This window comes from Solenopsis invicta, chromosome 4, assembly GCF_016802725.1.
Source record: "Solenopsis invicta isolate M01_SB chromosome 4, UNIL_Sinv_3.0, whole genome shotgun sequence".
NCBI lineage: Eukaryota > Metazoa > Arthropoda > Insecta > Hymenoptera > Formicidae > Solenopsis > Solenopsis invicta.
The window spans coordinates 19,947,380-19,955,619 of record NC_052667.1 but is presented as its reverse complement, the minus strand read 5'-3'; positions in this window follow the sequence as shown (position 1 = coordinate 19,955,619).

The window sequence follows — 8,240 nt, the reverse complement described above, 5'->3', positions numbered from 1 at the left end:
CAAAAAAGTTCCGGAAAATGTTAAATACATTAGAAAGAACAGTTATCAAAAAGAAATCTCCTGAAGAAGCGTTATCTTTCTTACTTGATAACTCCGTTTCAAAAAAATTGTATTCAGAGATGCGTCTGACAAGTAAGGCTGGTGGGGCAGATATTTGGCCGACATATAATACAATAAGAAAAGCTAAAAAAAAATGCAGACCATCAGAAGAACACATTTCGATTTTTGATGATAAAGTTAAAGTCTCTTTACAAGCTTTATTAAACCACACTGCTGCAAGAATCGTTGAATTGCAATTAGACGTTATACTGCATACTAGAGAAATTACAAAGTGTCCCGAAATGGAAGCAGAATTAATATGTTCTTATGGTTTTGATGGAAGCAGTGGACATTCCCCTTACAATCAAAGTTTCAGAAATGCTGAAAAAAATACCAATATTGACGATGAAAATTTATTAGCTACTACACTTATTCCACTTCGCCTTCGATTATTAAATGAAAATAATAAAATACTTTGGAATAATGAAATGTCTCAATCTCCACGATTTTGTCGTCCAAAAAATTGCAGTATGTCCATGAAACAAAAGACGTAATTTTAACAGAAAAGCAAGCATTGGAAGATGAAATAAAAAATCTGCAATCATATAACGTTGAGTTAAAAAATGGTTGTGTAATACGGATACACTTCAACCTATCCACGACGTTAATTGATGGCAAAGTGCTTAATATCATTACTGGTACAAAATCAATGCAATCCTGTCCAATATGCCATGCAACACCAAAATTATTCAATATAATTTCAAACATAAAGGAAGAAAAATTTGTACCTATTAAGACATCACTACAATACGGTATAAGTCCACTGCATGCTTGGATAAGGCTTCTTGAATTATGTTTGCATATTTCATATCGACTTCCTATTAAAAAAGGGCAAATAAGATCTTTAAATAAAAAAATATGTGCACAACAAAAAGCCAAAATCTAAGCAATGCTTTGGGAGAAATTAAACGTCAAAGTTGATAAACCTAAACCAGGAGGATGTGGTAATAGCAATAATGGAAACACAGCTAGAAGAGCATTTAAAGATCCCAAACTGTTTGCAAAGTATCTCGGTCTCAACCCACAATTACTTAGAAATTTCAAAACTATTTTAGTTGCTTTATCGTGTTACTTTCCTATCAATGCGTCTTGTTTTAAAGAATTTTGTATTGAGACTGTTGAATTATATATCAAATGCTATCCCTGATATCCAATGTTAGTGACACTGCACAAAATTTTAGTGCATGGTAATGAAATCGTGAGATTCAGCATTTTGCCAGTAGGGATACTAGCCGAAGAGGCATCTGAAGCGAGAAACAAATATTACAAGAGTGTCCAACTACAGTACAGTAGAAAAATCAATAGATCGGCAACCTTTGCGGATGTTTTTTTATCGAGGAATGGATTCAACAGATTCTCTCGTTTCAAGCATAAATTTGAAATCAAGACTTCACAGTTACAAACGTCTTAAGCTTCCTCCAGAAGTTATATATTTACTTGAGATTCCTGAACCTAGTCAGTTTATTTCTGAAGCCGGTTAAGATGATTTTGATCTTGAAACAAATAAGAATTTTGATTTTGGTGAATATTATATGATTCTGATTCTGAATCTGAATCTGAAGATGAATCAGAAAATATTCTTGATTTAGAACTTACGGACGAGGAAGAAAATATATAATTTAGTTTGTTTTGTGATAGGTAAGGTTTTAAGGTAAACACCTTAAAACAAGCATTTCGATTCGTGAGAGGCGAGGGGACCACGTGAAACAAGCACCCCGATTCGTGAGAGGCGAGAGGACTCACGTAAAACAAGCATCCTGAAAGAATCTAAAATCGCAAATCTTTCGTGATAGACTCTAGAAATTACAATGTTGTAGGTTAGTTAAGGGTGTAACATTTAATTTTCTAAACTTTTGAATTGTAGTTAGCAGTATAAAATAGCCGCCATATTAGGTCCGCCATTATGAATTTAAAATTTTTGGTGTCAGATTCATTATAAATGACTTTAAAAACTCTTAACTACCAAGTTATAGAAAAGTCCGAATTTGCTTAAAACTTTAAAAATTACGTTTGCCATATAAATTTGCATATTACATCTGGCATTTCAAATGTTGTATCTTTGACATTGGATTCGTAATTAGAGACCTCGAAAACACCTAAATAACAAGTTTCAAGCAAATGCAGTTGATTTTGATAATTTTATCCACTATTTTGTATCCGCCATTTTGTATTTTAAATATTTGACATCAAATTCGAAATCAGCGACCTCAAAAACCCCTAAATAGCAAATTTCAAGCAAATTCAGTTGATTTTGATAATTTTGTCCGCCATATTGGTTCCGCCGTTTTGAATTTTTGACATCAAATTCGAAATCAGCGACCTCAAAAACCCACCTATATCAAGTTTCACGCAAATCCATAAACATTTTGAATTTTGGCCACTTTTTAAGGTCTCCTGGCCCATCGCGCCCGAAATAATGTTCTGAATGAAATCTCTTTGCAAAGAAACTGAAGAGAAACAAAAGACAAAACTATAGAAAAAACTCTGACAAGTTTTTAAAGAATTTACAAAGAATACTGCTAAAAAATTACTCGACAATTTCTTTGTAAAACCTATCTACAAAAAATTTTAGAAGAAACTAAAGATAAATTTTTAGCATAATAACAAGAAATAAGCAAAGAAATTTTAAGATAATTTAAAGAGAAATTTCTCTGAATTTTTTCTGTAAAATATATTAATATGAAATTGTTGCTGATAAGGAAATCTGTGTCTCGATCTCTTTCAATATTATATATTATCTAGCTTTATGTGAATAAAACCTATAAGTGATTATTGAAGAACATGATGCTCAATTACGTATACTGTCTCAAATGTAGCATTCATTTGATTATTAATCTCATTGTAATTATGTCACGCGCGATTTCACAATTACAACTTTTACTCACAATCAGTAATTATGAAAACCTACAAACTTGAAGATCTTTTAACACTCTACACAGTTGGTTATATCTTTTTATTTAATCCTGACGTATTTCCAAACCACCCTGGAAGTATCTGCGTTTATTAATTGCATTGAAAATAAATTGAGTCAATAGAAAGTTAATTTAATGTTTGTTTATTTTTCACAAATTGTAGTTAACTTTACATTGTTTCCGCTATTAAAAAAACTTGCCCAAATTAAGCTCAACTTTAGAAGTTACACAAGTTTGATTTCTATAAATTTTTACAAATGCGTAATACTAAATTAATGTAGTTGAATTCATTATTGCGGAGTTGCAAAAATACTTAATTTTCAAACTGTTCGAAATTTATTGTTTTGACTTAATTAACATTTTCTGAGATGAATAATGTTTTATATTTTTCACATTAAGAAATGCTACAATGTTGATAAAGTACTATTATGATAGAGAAGAAAACCATAAAGATTAAAAAATTGATTTTGTTAACTTTTATTATATTATCAGCATTTAAATAATAAAAGAAAGTAGAATCTCGGACATTTTTAATTATCTGTTGCTTCATTAATAATTCTTACGGAAAAATTACATTTTAATTTCAAAAAGTTTTCATCTGGAGCTATTGCACAAAAACCACTCTCTCTGATTACTAATATTTTTATAATTGTTGTAATGAACATTTTCATACAGTCACACGTCTTCTCGGTTCTCTCGAAATATAAGTTTTATCATTCATTATCATTATAATACATGGCTTAGCAAACTTTTGGATGTAATTGCGTGTATTCTTCCGAACTCATCATGGCATATCTTTATATGGTTATATAGTTATTTTAACTCTTAAACATACCGATCCCATAAAATACGTTAATTTCCGGGTGTGGGTGATTTTTTTCAACTTTGAGAAGTTATAACTTTGGTTCCATCAACATTTTTCAACAATCTTTATTTCACATGAAAGTTTAGAATCTCACAAATGTAACTGCATAATTGGCATTGTCAAAAAATGATTTATTGTTATGTTATAAAAAGAAAAAACGATTAAGCAAAAATTAGAAATTGTTCAAAAATTCTCTTTTCCTTTAAAAAATCATATCTCCGCAACAAAAAACTCTTAAGGACTTTCAAATACGGCGTTTTAAAGCTAGAGTCATAAGAAAAAGAAAAAATTATGCCATTGCCATTTCTACAATAAAATATACTCACATAACAAGGCAGATATGAGGTATTTTTGATAAACTCAAAGTACCTAAAATTGAAAATTAATTTGTTTGATAATATATTTCCGACTCTACGCAGAAGTTCTCTTTCTCACGGCACTATAGTATTTTAACTTTAGACAGAGTAACATACGCGACATACGGACCTGTTGATCGTGTTTTGTCCGGTTTTTTTTACATAAGATTACCCACAAAAGTTTCACTCGCACACTGTATGGGTCGCATTGACCCTAACAAAACATTGCGTCCGTGCCGTTCGAATTCTAGTTGACCAAAAAAGTTGATCAACCATATCAATGGAAAGAGGAGAATTCAAATTTTTTTACGTATTGATCTGAACCTTCTATCTCATTCCGTTTTGACACAGCAAGCGTTCGAAGCTTCACATGGGGTCTCTCACCCATTTACGTTAAGGGTTAAAGTTGTTTGGTATGCCGTTTTAGACGTTCCCTTACGGAAATGAACTATTGGAAAGCCAATAATCGCTATTGACTTACAATAGTAATTATTCATTCTCTAATTGTGATTATGTAGCATCCAATAATTGGAATATTCGCAATAATTATTTCCTAACAGTTTTTGAATGAGTGATTATTGATTTCATAATGAGATTATTTGCGATAATCATTCTCCAATAGTTCTTTTATGGAATAATTATTGATTTCATAATCAGGTTATTTGCAATAACTACTGCTCAATAGTTTTTCACTGTAGTGAATGATTATTATATTAATACCAAGTCAGATTGCTTGCAATAATCATTTCCTAATAGTTCTCTTATAAAATGATTATCGATTCCATTAATCAAATTATTTTCAATAATCACCAACACACTATTTTTAATAGTTAATATATAAATGATTATTAGTCGACTATCCGCAATAAACCCAATAAGAACTGAGTCGTTTTATATACGTTTATTAAACGCAAGGTATGGTATAAAACAGGTATAGTTATATGGCAGATATGTATATAGGTAAAACGGTTTTTATACGTTAGTGCAATATACGTTTATAATAATCGTTTTTATTTTCTATATATATACATATAATAATCGTTTTTATATATATATATATACATATGATACAAAACATATTTTATATGCAGAAAAATAGTTTATAAAATGCCAGAATTGTATTTACGTTTATAACGTACAGAAATACTATCAAATGCTAATTAAATAAACGTTTCTTAAATACATTTATTATTTCTAAAAGTTGTCTCTTTAAATAACGTAACAAAGATAGGATTTAATATCCAGGTATGATATACTTCTTAAATATGATACACTTCTTAAATTAATAAAAGTTTGAGCGTAAATTATATTTATACGATTTCATTGCAGCAATATTTAAACGAATAATAAACGTATTTCATACCACATCGATATAGCTAATTAAGAGTTTATTGAAAACGTATATTAAGGTGAATGAACAAGTAACGTCTTGAAAATTATGGATGAGGTGTAAATAAATAAAACTTGGTTTTTAATTAAAACCATTTTTATTCTTGGAAAAGTATATTATTTTATCAATAGAAAATTTCGCTGATAATTTTATAATGCTATACATATTCAATAAATAACAGATATATCGCTACATGTAAATGTATCTATTAGTGATCGTTCGACTTTGCTTTGTCTCAATTAGTAACCTATGTTTGTCCCGATTAGTAAACTTCAAGCGAAGTATCAAGTATGCATAGGTTAAAATGAATAAATTTGCGACTTTTATGCAAAAATTGCTCTGGACATGAGAAAAATGTAATTCTCGGTAAGAAAAAGTACTTTTGAGAAAGTATCATTACGAAAATATAATACCTCTTAAATGTGTCAATTATTTTTTAATGAAGACTGTAAATGAACATTGTTTAATGAACACTGTAAAATCATTTACTGTGTGGATTTTTTTAACGTTAAAGGGCTGTAAAACAAACTAATATGAAAATAAACTAAAATTTAATAATAAAATAAGATTATTTCCTGAAGCAAATAAAAAAATCACATTAATTTAAGCTATTTTATGTAGTCGGTCACTATTTTGACACGTACGTTTATCGGTACATATTAGTAACCACCACCGTTATTTTATTTTTAATTAGCCATGTAATACATTTGCATTTACTGTTAACTTCTTTTACGTCTAAATAATATAAGTGATCATTTTTATCACTATTTCTGATAAAATATATAATTTAAATACAACCATTAATTGAGGCAAGTTCGTCATGAATTTCGCGTATCTTAAAAGCCAACGTCACACATACGCCTTGAATGACATGTGGTCGCATTTAATATGCTTAAACTAATAAAATAAAAGAAAAAATTGATAAAAACTCATATAAACATGTACTACTTTGAAAATAGAACGTTAAATAGTTAATACTGGCAATATGCAAATTTCCTTGCAATTCCAATAAAATATGTGCCTGGTCACTAACTAGGACATGGTTACTAACATGGGACATTCACTTTATTTATGAAATGAAAAACATTTATAAATCATTTCGGAAATACCGAATACTGTTAGAATCCAAGACATTCAATTATTAATAGTTATTTTACACGTAAAAATATATTACGGTGCTCTCGAAAATCGAGCGGTTTGCTTTTGAGTCTCAAAGCTTTTTCGCGACGTCAGTCTTCGCGCCTTTGCGGTTTGCGCGGCTTCCGCTTCGGTGGCCACGCCGCGGGGGATCTTTTCGTGAGTCAAATGCGGCCACAGGCGTTTTATCTAGGCGCCACCGGGACCATCTTTCCAAATCGAACTTCAGTGAAACTTTTGGGAACTGATTGTTGTAACCTCGAGACGAAAATTTGCTCTCGTTTTTTTCAAAAGTGATGTGTACGTGGAACGCTGTTCCACATAAAATTTTATATTTTTACATGTAAATAACAATTTGTATTGTTATTGAATCTTGTACAAAAATGTTTAATTCAGGTTTAATATTTTTTTAATCCTTTTGAACGAAAAGGAAAAAATATTCCTTTGGAAACTATAATTTATTACGTTTAAATTATTGATTTATCAATACGTATTTTATACGACTGTATAATCGTAGTGACTATTGGGCTCAAATAATTTTTCAATAGTTCTGTGTAATAGTTCGTCCCAATAATCCGCGAAAAAACTATGACAAATAACGTAATAGTTTTATTAATAGATTTATTAATAGTTACAATAGTTTATTTCCGTAAGGGTTCTGCTGATTGGGAATGCAGAGAAACCGAAGAGAAAAGCAGTATTGCTATTTCTCTGTAAGTTCTTTGTTAATTTTTCTGGGGTTTTATCACACATTTGTCTGCAATTTCTACGCCAAGCGGCCCAATTTTAGGACAGCAGAAAAATATGCAGAGAAATTGCATATAAATTTGCGTAGAAACAACAGAGAAATATTTTTGCCAGGGACACCACCACTCACAGCGACCGATGCTTCGAGTTTTTCCGTTGATTAAGTTAGATAAGTCAAGATGATTGGCTATTGCACCGTGCGCTATCGGATCCCGTCCTAGAAATAATAACAAGCTTCTAAATCTTCCTTTTAGTAAGCCAAATGTCCGCTCGAGCAGATGAATGGCAAAAATTGTAATTTTTTGTCTATTTTTGAGATGTCCATTATCGCGATATAGTATTAATAAACATTTATGAATATTTGCTACATCACCTACTAAGTGACTATTATTAGGAAACTTTACAAGATCTTCCAAAAATTATAGATTTTAGACAAACAAAATACTCGTTGATCGTAGACAGAACCAACATTTCCGGCATAACAATGAATAAATCGTCGCTCACGATCACAAATAGCCAGTGAGTAACAAAGAATTAATTATAATTATAATTGTGTAACTGTATAACTATTTTATAAAAGAGTATTAAGTTAACGTAAATTACTTGTAATTGCACATACTGTGATGCCTTTTTCTATTAATATACGTCTCGGGACTGATATGTGGAGCAATTTTTTTTATATGTGTGCCATCTATGGCAGCTAACATTTTAGAAAAAGCACTTGTTGTAAAAAA